This window comes from Talpa europaea (assembly GCF_964194135.1).
Source record: "Talpa europaea genome assembly, chromosome: 16".
Classification (NCBI taxonomy): domain Eukaryota; kingdom Metazoa; phylum Chordata; class Mammalia; order Eulipotyphla; family Talpidae; genus Talpa; species Talpa europaea.
The window spans coordinates 42,493,645-42,505,586 of record NC_140084.1 but is presented as its reverse complement, the minus strand read 5'-3'; positions in this window follow the sequence as shown (position 1 = coordinate 42,505,586).

The following is an 11,942-nucleotide window of genomic DNA, read 5'->3' as shown; positions in this document are numbered from 1 at the left end:
ATTCAAAATAATTTGAATCTCAACACCAGATATTCCTCTGGGTCGGGCTATCCTTGCCATATGCCTGCCTCTACCATCTTGCTACCTCTTTGTCCCCACCTTCTTTCAAAACCAGGTTTCCTGGTTGTTCTTAGCACAACTTCCAATTCCAAATACTCCCCAATCCATTTCTGAAAAATAGTCAAATTGCCCACAGTGCTATTATTCCATTTCTAAACTCCATCAGTGCACTCAGCTGATAAAACCTTTCCCTCCTATTTCATTTTACTCAACCAACATTTATCAAACACCCAACATGTGTGCCAACACACTCTTCAAGTACTTGTCATCCACCAGTGAGCAAAATGGGCAAGACTCCTGCTTTCGTGGAGCTCACATTCTCATAGGGGAATGTTAACAATTGAAAAATAAACATAATAAATAAGCAAATGACATAGGATGTTAGAGAAGTACGGAAAAGGAATAAGGAATTCAGGATTGGAATTTTATGAGTGGTCCTGGGAAGTTTCACAAGGGATTGAGGAGAAAGTCCTACAGATGTCTGGTAAGGGAACCTTCCAGAACAACATAACAAGCAGAGTCCTGAGACTAAAGCCAACTTTGAGTACTGGAAAACTCTACAAGGAATGGTGTGAGGCTGGAGTGGAGGCAGAAAAGCGAGTGTTAATAGTTGAGAGCAAGGCATTATGGGTCAGACTGTGTGGGCCCCTGTGGGCCTTCTAAGGACTTGACTGATGTGGGAAGAGTGTGTGGGGTCCTTGAACCCTTCAAAACAAAGGAAGTGAATTCAACAAAGTCACTTAACAGGCCTAAGGTGAAGTTATAGTCACTTAACAGGCCCAAGGTGAAGTTATTAAGAAAAAGAGACGTTTGCACAGACACAAGTAGGCAAAGCCTCCGTTTGGGGTGGCCTTATATTATTCTTAGAATTTCTTTGGAGTTGGGTTGGTTTGCTGTGGAGAGTGTTAACCATGTCTACCCCCAACTCTGGTTCCAGCCTAGTGAAGGTTCCATAACAGTGACTTTTGTTAACCATCCCGCTCCCACCTCCAGCTCGTCCTGAGGGCTGTGGTCTGGGTGACAGCCAGGTACAGGGCTTCCCCTGCAGGGGTTTTCTCACCCACCAGCAGAGGTCTCCCATGCTGTCAACTCAGAGGCGCACAGAGGATTTTATTAGGGATTTTTTCACACTCCCAGGAATGCAATTGGAGCCAGTTAATGGTTAGTCACGAGGAGGGGGCAAAGGGAGTGCAATTCATTGGTTGGTTTCTTTCTTTTTTTTTTTTTTTAAAGATCTATTTATTTATTGATACAAGCACTGGGGTACAGTCAGAAGTGCGGGAGGGTGAGAGAATTCACCAGAGCTAGAGCAGGGAACAGAACAAGCAGAATGACGAAGTGCACTGCTGAGGGGAGCAGCGGGCAGCAAGAGAGTTCTGCGCGCCATGTAGGACCCTTGCCCGGCGGCCGGGGATTGAACCAGCGGTGCAGAGGCTGCGGGCAGCTTCGCAACCCAGCACTCAACCGCTGGGCCACCGGGGAGGCCCTGGTTTCTTTTTTTTTTAAGATTTATCTATTTATGCATACAACATTTTATTTATTTATTTATTTATTTATTTATTTATTTTAAGATTTATTTAAGATTTATTTATTTTTATACAAGAGCTGGGGTACAGGCTAGAGGTGCAGGAGGGTAAGGGGATTCACCAGACACAGAGTGGGGAGCAATACAGGCAGAGCTACTGAAATACACTGCTGAGGGGAGCAGCATGGGAGACATGAGAGGTCTGCTGCGCCATGTGGTTCCGCTCCCTGGCTGGGGATCGAACTCGTGCTGAATTGGCTGCGGGTAGCTTCATAGTGCTGAGACTTAACCCCCTGTGCCACCAGGAAGGTGCTCAGTGGTTAGGGGAGTTCTGTGTTGCAAAATGGAGGGGATCCGACTACAATGGGAAGTTGGAGATCTTGGGGAGATGGACTGGTGAATGCAGGGGGCGTGTATGGACATGTTTTAAATGATTCCCTCTAGCTATCATATGATGAATAGACTGAAAGGATGGGGATAAAAGCAAAGATAGTCAGGAAGCTCCAGCAAGTGGAGATGCTGGCTCACACAATTTAACCAGTGGAGATGGGAGATGGTGGTGAATTTGAAATCCATTGTCATGCATGAAGTTTCAGATGCTGGGAGGAAGAGGATGTTCAGGCCCTGTTTCAGGGATAATAGCTCATCTTTTAACACTTCTTTCTCAACCTGACACCCCCTCACACACAATTACTCTTGGATCCCATCACAGTCAGGAAGGGATCCCCCTTTTAATAACATAACTTTAGCTACTTTAAGCAGAAAAGGCTGCTGGTTACTGGGAGGTGAATGCATACCTCAGAATCAATAGCAAGTCACAAAATCAGGTGAAGAAGATGGGGGGAGGATCTTTGGTAGGAGAACATCAGCCAAGATAATGACCAGAACCTTCGCCATGGGCTACTGCAGCCACCCCCACCCCTCCCATCCCCCAGGTACCGAATACCCAGCCCTGGGACTCTTGACCCATGATTGCCACTGTGGACATCTTCCTAATTGTGTCTGTGTTTCTGTGTCAACTCCCCTCAAGCAAGATTCAAGGTTCCATGCAGGAAGATGCAAAGAACCAAGTCACTCTCAGATGTTACAGCTTTAGGGCTCGAAGAATAAATGGCCCCTGCATGTAGGCAGGAGGAAAAGATTTTCCCCTAGTAAAGAGTCATACAACAGGGAATTTTTCCAAAATTGGGAGAGATTTTTGAGACTGGGCATGTAATGAACAACACATGCCAGGATGCACCTGCTATGAATCGAGTCCTCCGGGAGCAGAGGCTTGGAGGGAGGTAGGCTGCATCCTTCTATCGGGGGTACTATGTGGGAAAGACAGAAGAGGAAGGTAGCAGAATGGGTCAGGGAAAGTCTTCTGGCAGCCACCTTGCTAGTAGGGGTGTCTCATGTTGGGCAATAAGGGACACCCCTGAACACCAGTTGGTCACCATTGCTGGGGGCTGCTTTCTTGGAAGAATGTGCCCTCTGCTCCCAGCTGAGGTGGATCCTGAAGGTGCTGCCTCTGGAAGCTGTCCCCAATTCTGCTCCTTGCAGCTGAATGCCAAGTCACCCTGAAGGGATATCTAAGAGGAACACCCATGCCCTCCAGACACCAGCTACAAACACCCATGTTCCCGCCTCCATACACTCCTTTCACAAACGCTGCATGACAGAGCTGCCTGTGCAAGTGCACAATCGAACATTTTTAGCTGTTGAAAAACTTATCTCTGGTGACCTTACGTATAAGTGTAACACACAAAGCAGGAGAGAGAATTTCTGGCCCTTCTCTCTCGGGGGAGCATAAGGAACTACTAAATCATCAAAAAGACTTCCCTGTCATCAATGAGGAAAGCCACCAGAATGTTTCTAGAAATCCTGAGGGCCAAGGTAGCACAGACATTCAACACACATGCCTGCTCTAACTGAGGCACCCTGGAGGCTCCTGATGCTGTAAGTGACCAGGGCAGACACACTCGCTGACCCATCTCTGCACAGAACCCCAGGGCGGCCAGACTCAAGGCTGTCATGTTGAAGAGAAGCCCAAGGGATTTGGGTTCACGGCAGATGGTCTGCAACAGGTTTGAAAGAGCTGATATCCCTTTTATTTCCTGAAAGTTGTTTATTTCACTGGAGTAAATGCTCTCATCTTTCTACTGTCCCTGGCAGGAGGAAACAAACAAGACATGGGCAAGAGAGGACATTGTGTGTATTTTCTACTGGGCCTTTATTTTTCTTTTGGCCTCTTAAAAGTTTTATGGAGATGTAAGTCACCTATCATAAAACCTACCCACTTAAAATGTGCCATGAAATAGGTTTTGATGTACTAGCAGGTGCAGCCATTACTGTCACCACATTTAGAACATCATCACCTCAAAAATAAACATCATAGGGCCTCCCCTGGTGGCGCAGGCAGTTGAGCGCTGCGCTCTGAAGCTGTACGCAGCCTCTGCAGTGCCGGTTTGATCCCCGCCGGCTTGGAGCAACCCACATGGCGAGCAGACCTCTCCTGTCTCGCCCGCTGCTCCCCTCAGCAGTGTATTTCGTCAGTCTGCCTATTCTGTTCCCCACTTTGTCTCTGGTGAATCCTCTCACCCTCCTGCACATCTGGCCTGTACCCCGGTTCTTATATAAATAAATAAATCTTAAAAAAAAAAACAAAAAAATAAACATCATAGGGCCTCCCTGGTGGCACAAGGGATTAAGGACAGCACTATGAAGCTATCCACAACCACTGCAGTACGAGTTTGAGCCCCAGCCAGGGAGCTAACCATATGGTGCAGCAGACCTCTCCTGTCTGGCCTGCTGCTCCCCTCAGCAGTGTATTTCAGTAGATCTACCTGTTTTGCTCCCCACTCTGTCTCTGGTGAATCCTCTCACCCCTCACACCTCTGGCCTACACCCCAGTCCTTGTATGCATAAAGAAATAAATCTTTAAAATAAACAAACATCATACCTTTGAGGTTCATCCCTTATCAGTTACCCCCTTCCCTACCCTAAGCAACCTCAAATCTACTTTGTATCTAGACACACTCTCCATTGCTGATTTTGCATGAATGCAAACATGTGACTGACTTCTTCCACCCCACATATTTTCAAGATTTGAGCTGGCGGTATTACGTGGACCTTCATTCCCTTCAATGGCTGGATAAAATTTCATTGTATGGACACACCACCTTTTGCTTACCCATTCATCTGTGGAATCTGTCCCAGGGATTTAAAAGTTCATAGTTCATAGCTGGTATTTGTCCTAGGGACCAGAACAAACTATCACAAACTGGGTGGTTTGCAAACAGGAACAGAGGTGTGACACATGACTCAGCTCCATGCAGATCAAGATGGAAGGGCTGCTGTTGACAGGCAGAACCGCGTTGCTTAAAAGCAGCTTAGCAAGTAGACAGATGTGTTTGAACACTCACCCATGGATAACTATAGAATAGAGACTTTGCATTCTTTGTTCCGTTCATGGTGATGGCAAAGGTGAATTTTGAGAAGGTGTCAAATATCACTGACTCTTTGAGAACCTTGCACCACTGCCCCATGGAGAGTCAACACAGAATTCAATGGCATTATTTAAAGTTGCTTTTCTATCAACCAATTCCAGCCTGAAATCTGGCACAATAACTAGATGGGCCACTCTTAAGACACCTTTGTCCACTGTGCTTTAATTTTAATAAAAACCCCATTCTTTGACTATTTACTAATTGTATGTCCATTTGTGATGCAGTCTTACTTATAGGAAGCAATGGTGGGCTTAAGTCTGCCAAAAATTTACCTCTGCACCAAGCAAATCTTGCACACCTGGAGTAAATGTGAAGCAAACTACCTTCCCCTTGTTCATATACTAACAAAACTTTTGGAAGGAATCATTCAAAAACTGAGCATTAAATTCTTACACGTTCCATGATGTACTGTTTCAATGATTAAATATGACCCTTTTGAGAGAACACAGATGGATAAGTGCCTGGGAATCAGAGAAGGGTGAGTTGCAAAAAAAAGGCATGAAGGAGTCTGTCAAAAAGCTGTTCTACATATTGATGATGGTGGTGATGGGTATGGTCAAATGTCAGTTTTACAGTCTGTAAATTATATGTCAATTTTTTTTTAAGATTTATTTATTTATTTATTTATTTATTTATTTATTTATTTATTTATGCAAGCACTGGGTACAGTCAGAAGCACAGGAGGGTGAGAGAATTCACCAGAGCCAGAACAGGGAGCAAAGCAGGCAGAAGGATGGAAGTACACTGCTGAGGGGAGCAGCAGGCAGCAGGAGAGTTCTGCGCACCATGTGGGACCCTCCTCCGGTGGCCAGGGAGCAGCGGGAGCAGCTGGGGATCGAACCAGCGCTGTAGAGGCTGCGGGCAGCTTTGCAACCCAGCGCTCAACCACTGTGCCACTGGGGAGGCCCTATATGTCAATTTTTTTTAAAAGATATATTATTTATGCATACAAGAACTGGGGTGCAGGCCAGAGGTGCAGGAGGTAAGAAGATTCACCAGAGACAGAGTGGGAAGCAGAACAGGTGGACTGACTGAAATACACTGCTGAGGGGAGCAGTGTGTGAGACAGGAGAGGTCTGCTGTGCCATGTGGGTAGCTCCCTGGCTGGGGGTTGAACTTGTGCTTCAGAGGCTGCAGATAGCTTCAAAATGCAGGGAGGCCCTATATGTTAATTCTACTGCTGAAATTACATGTCAATAAATATGACTTGAAAAACTTTTTAAATCCCAGAAATGTCTTGCCTTCCAATTCTGAGGATAAGAAGTCATCAAGCTGTTGGCAGAATCTTAGTCCCCCTAATACCTATGGGATAGGATCTTTCTTGCCTCTTCCAGCTTCTGGTGTGTGCTAGTAATCCTCGGCATTCCTTAGCTAGTAGAGGTAACACTTTGTTGTTGACATGCAACACAGGGCCCTCTTTGCCCTGTGTGTCTCTGTCTCCTCTTATGAGGACACCAGTCTTACTGGAATAGAAGGGATCCAAGCTAGTGACCTCATTATAAATAAATGAAGTGAGAAAACAGTAGAAATGATCAATGAAACTGGGAACTACTTTTAAATATATATTTAGTATAGAATATACAATAATATATTTCATATATGTAAATATTTGGCAACAAACCCTCAGGAAGTAGCAAAGAAAAAAGAAGAGTCAAATAAATAAGACCTGAAATGAAAGGAGACATGCCAGCTGATACCACAGAAATACACAGGCTTGTAAGAGATGACTACAGATAATTACATGTCAACAAACTGGATCACTAAGAAGACTTGGATAAAATCCTAGAAATATACAGCCTACCAAGACTGAATCATGAAGAAACAGAAAAATCCAAATGGACCAGTAATAAGTGATAATCTACACCCCTTGTTCACTGCAGCATCCTTCTCAATAGCCAAGGGAGCTACCCACATGACGGGACAGACCTATCTCACCCGCTATTCCCCTCACCAATGTACTTCAGTCAATCCACCTGTTCTGCTCCCCACTCCGTGTCCAGTGAATCCTCTCACCCACCCTCCATCCGTACCTCTGGCCTGTACCCCAGTTCTTGTATGCATAAATAAATCTTTTTTTAAAAAAGACAGAGATAAAACAGTGAGCTTGCTAATCCTCAAATTACAAAGTGTGCCAACTACTTTGTGTGCATTTCCCCAAGATTTTAAGGTCCCAATTCTTAAGACTTACCTGAAAACCAAAGTTGGCTCAGAATTGATATCTGCATTCAGAAATTGTTGAAATTCTCAAGAAAGAACAAAAGCTGCCAAAAATGAGACCAAACACCTCAAGAGAGCCCAAAGCCATGCTGTCCTCAACAATGAGTGTAAACCTCAAGAATTACAGTCAAGGGCCTCCCCGGTGGTGCAGGTAGTTGAGTGCAGTGCTGTGAAGCTGTCCACAGCTTCTGCAGCACGGGTTCAATTCCTGGCTGGCCAGGGAGATAGCCACATGGCATGGCAGACCTCACCTGTCTTGCCTGCTGCTCCCCTCAGCAGTGTTTTCAGTCCATCTGCTGATTCTGCATCCCATTCTGTCTCTGGTGAAATCTCTCACCCCCCTGTATCTCTGGCCTGTACCCCAACTCTTGTATAAATAAATAAATCCTTAAATTAAAAAAAAAGAATTGCAGTCAAGTGAAGGTGTCAAATTGAGTTTTATGTGAAGTGATTTCACTCAAAGCTGTTCTTGTTCCTCTTAGTACGTCCAACACCCAACCTGGTAGACTACAAGATCATGTACTGATTAAATGATCTTGCTTTGTAAACAGACAGATCTAGATTCCAACTGTTGATCTCAGCAGCCTCCGCTTCTTTATTTGTAAACCATAGGTAATAATTTAATCTATCTCAGAGTTATTGGGGAAATTAAACAAGGTGACACATGTGGATCACTCAGTTATTGGCACATGGTATTCAATGATAGCTCTAATAAAAGAATTCAGTCATTATTATCATTGACTTGTTATAAAATGCCATTTATTTTATTCCCGCTTCCATGTCCTCTTCCCAAATTAAGTTCCTGAACCAAAACAAAAATACAACCTATTGAGTGAGAGAAAATATTTGCACATTATACAAATGATAAGGGGCTGTATCAAAGATCTGCAAAGAGCTTACACAACTCAATAAAAGCAAAACAAACAACCCAGTCAAAAAATGGGCAGAAGAGCTAAAAAGACACTTCTCCAAAGGAAAAAATGCAAATGGCAACAGGTACATGAAAAAATATTCAGCATCACTTATAGTCAGGGAAATGCAAATCAAAACCACAATAAGATACTACCTCATACCAGTAAGAGTGTTCCATATTTAAAAAACTGGCAACAACAAATGCTGGTGGAGCTGTGGGGGAAAAGGAACTTTCTCACTCTGCAGATAAAAATGCAAACTGGTCCAACCACTATGGAAAACCATAGGGAGGTTTCTCAAAAGATTAAAAATGGATCTGTGATGCCACCCAGCAATTCCACTCCTAGGTATCTACCCACGCAATACAAGAACACTTTTTCAAAAGTAAACATGCACTTCAATGTTCAGTGAAGCATTATTTGCAACAGCCAAAGTATGGAAACAACCTAAGTACTCAAATATATATGCATGTATTCAGAAGATGTGGTAAATATATACAATGGAATACTTCTCAACAATCAAAAAAGGTAAACTCTTGCCATTTGTAGCAACATGGATGGAGCAGGAAGGGATTATGCTAACTGTCCTTCAGAAAAATATTGGATGGTTTAACTTACAAGTGGAATAAAGGGAAACGGAACAAAGGGTCAGGAAAAAGACAAAACTTGCAGGTAGGCCATAGATCTGAGGCATCCAGCAGCAGACGGGGAGGGAAAAGCATCAAAAAAGGGGAGGGATGAGCACAAGAGACCATGGTGACAATTCATGGGTGCTGTGGTCATGGGAGAATTATACGGACTACATCTGAGGGGAGAAATCAAACACTGTACAAAATGAAAAACAATGTAAGAAAATTTTTTTAATTAAAAAATAAAGTTTCGGGCCTCCCCGGTGGCACAAAGGTTGAGTGCTGGGCTGCAAAGCTGCCCGCAGCCTCTGCAGCACGGGTTCAATCCCTGGCTAGCAACGAGGGTCCCAATGGCGTGCAGTCCTCTCCTGCCGTGCCCACTACTCTCCTCAGCAGTGTACTTTATCAGTCTGCCTGTTCTGCTCCCCGCTCTGGCTCTGGTGAATTCTCTCACCCTCCTGCGCTTCTGACTGTACCCAGTGCTTGTATAAATAAATAAATAAATAAATAAATAAATCTTTAAAAAAAATAAAGTTTCATGATAAAAAAGTAGTGAATTGCATGTTATGTATTTCTCATAATAATAAAACATGTGTTCATTATTTAAAAACAAAACCAAAATAGGTTTCTAGGGAAAACGTTTTGACTTCAATACCAGGAAACATTCAGAATGTAAGTTCCATGGGATTGGATGTTGGATGGTTTTATTGACTCAGCGCTTAGAACTGTGCCTGGTATATTAGTATTTGCTTAAGAAATAAACCACTTAAGGGCCTCCCTGGTGGTTCAGGGATTAAAGACAGCAACTATGAAGCTACCACCAGCCACTGCAGCACAAGTTTGATCCCGGCTGCCCAAGGAGCTACCCACATGGCGCAGCAGACCTCTCCTATCTTGCCTGCTGCTCCCCTCAGCAGTGTATTTCAGTCAGTCTGCCTGTTCTGTTCCCTGCTCTGTCTGGTAAATCCTCTCACCCCCTGCAACTTGACTTACACCCCCACTTCTTATATGCATAAATAAATCTTTTTTTAAAAAAAGAAACCACTTAAGCAAGTTTTCTTTCCATTTCCCCGTTCTACTCAGAATAGGCTGTCCTCTCAAGAACATAGATTTCCCCTATAACCTCTCCAATGAAGATTATTTATTTGAACATCTTCAGTGAAGTTCAGAGTCAGCAAGCAGGGTACTCTAGTTTCTCAATACCACTTCAACATTCGTGAGCATAGACAGGAAAAATGCTCTTAAAACCTTGTCAGCTAAACTCCAACATTAGGGTCATGCCAGCTTCCATCTCCAGCAATTGCCTATTCTCTAGAAGGTGGTCATCTCTCCTGTGTCTTCACATGCCAAGTAATTTCAGATTTTAACCTGAGAAGGGTATTACATGTAATACAAATAGAGACTCTGCATTCTGTTATGTTCCGTTAAAAAATATTGATTTGTTTTGTTTCAGAGAGCCTTTACCTTGGCTGAGCTCAAATGCTCAGCTCTGTTCTCATCTCATTTCAATTCTTTTAGACCTAGGTGGTACCACTTGGAATATTCCAACACACTAAATAATTCAATGATCAGTCAGAAATTTGGGATGAGTTTACATAGATTTTGGGGCTCCCCAACTCTTTGGCTGTCTCCTTTTTTGAGATTCTACTACAACAACCATCAGAGAATTCTGTCTTCTTGGTTCTCAATTCTGAAAAGCTGCAAAGTTTCCATCAGGGTTTTATCCAGCTGAAAGACATTGTTCAAGACCTGCCTGCTATAATAAACTGGAAATTCCTTTTTTCCAGCCCCCTTCAATGTCTGCCTTTTATCCGTTTTTCAGCAGTTTCATGGAATTGGGTTTTTTAAAATGTTTTTCTCAGCGTTTAGACTATTTTCAGTATGCTTGATCCAACAGGAGCTATTCAATCATTATTAGTACTTTCTAAACTCCTCAAAGCACTTCCAGACTGTGACCCTTCCACCCTCTTATAAAAAAAAAATCTTTTCTCCTTTGAGTCTCTCCCCTCCATCCCCATATCCTATTAAACTTTTCCCCTCTATTCCAAACTCTGCCATTCCCCTGGGAAGGAGTCACTTCAGTGTCAGTGGAAATGAGCTATCCAAACAGACAGGAAGAACCTTGACTTTTCTTCTTTGGCCTTCTCCTCCACTCCATTTCAGACAACACTCTCACGGACCCACCCTAATCCTTTCCATCACTCTGAAACGCGATACACAAACATTTCATTCTCTGACCAAAACCTTATTGTAGAACTAGGCTTACTCACCATCTCACTGCCAAAGGTGAGGGTGGTAATACTGGCTGACCAGGTATTGGTCAATAGTCCAAAGAATGCAAAAAAAAACCCAAAAAAACAAAAAGAAAGAAAGAAAGAAGATAGAAGGTCAACCCTCCACTCCATTAAAGTTTTTTTTTTTTTTTAACATTTTGGAATATTTTGTTTCAGATTTGAGGGAATTTTTTTAAAGAACCATAGAATATCAGGGCCAGTTTTCTGATGTTTCATTAAAGAAAAAAGGTAGGGGGCCTCCCCTGGTGGTACAGGCAGTTGAGCGCAGTGCTGTGAAGCTGTCTGTAGCTCTGCAGCGCCAGTTCAATCCCGGCCAGCCTGTGAGAATCCCACATGGCATGGCAGACCTCTCCTGTCTCTCTTGCTGCTCCCCTCAGCAGTGTATTTCAGTCACTCTGCCTGTTCTGTTCCCCGCTCTGTCTCTGGTGAATCCTCTCACCCTCCCGTACATCTGGCCTGTACCCTGGTTCTTGTATGCATTAATAAATAAATCTCACAAAAAAAAAAGAAGAAAAAAAAAAGGTAGGTCTTGGTAGATTAGAGTGATGGTTAAGAGAATGAAATTTAGAACCACATAGGCTACATCCAGTTGTCAAATCCAAAGTAACTCACATCCAACTCCAGGTCTTAGTAGCTCACTGCTAAATGAGGATGATAAAACCAGCCTCAAAGGCATGCAGTGAGGATTTTAATAAGATCATACACAGAAAAAGCTTCCCATAGTAAGACAAGAAGCCCTATGAATGATAAAATCAAGTACAGAACTACTAGTGTTTGAATTTAAAGTCCTCATTTGGAAATGTTTTGAAAGTAGTTAC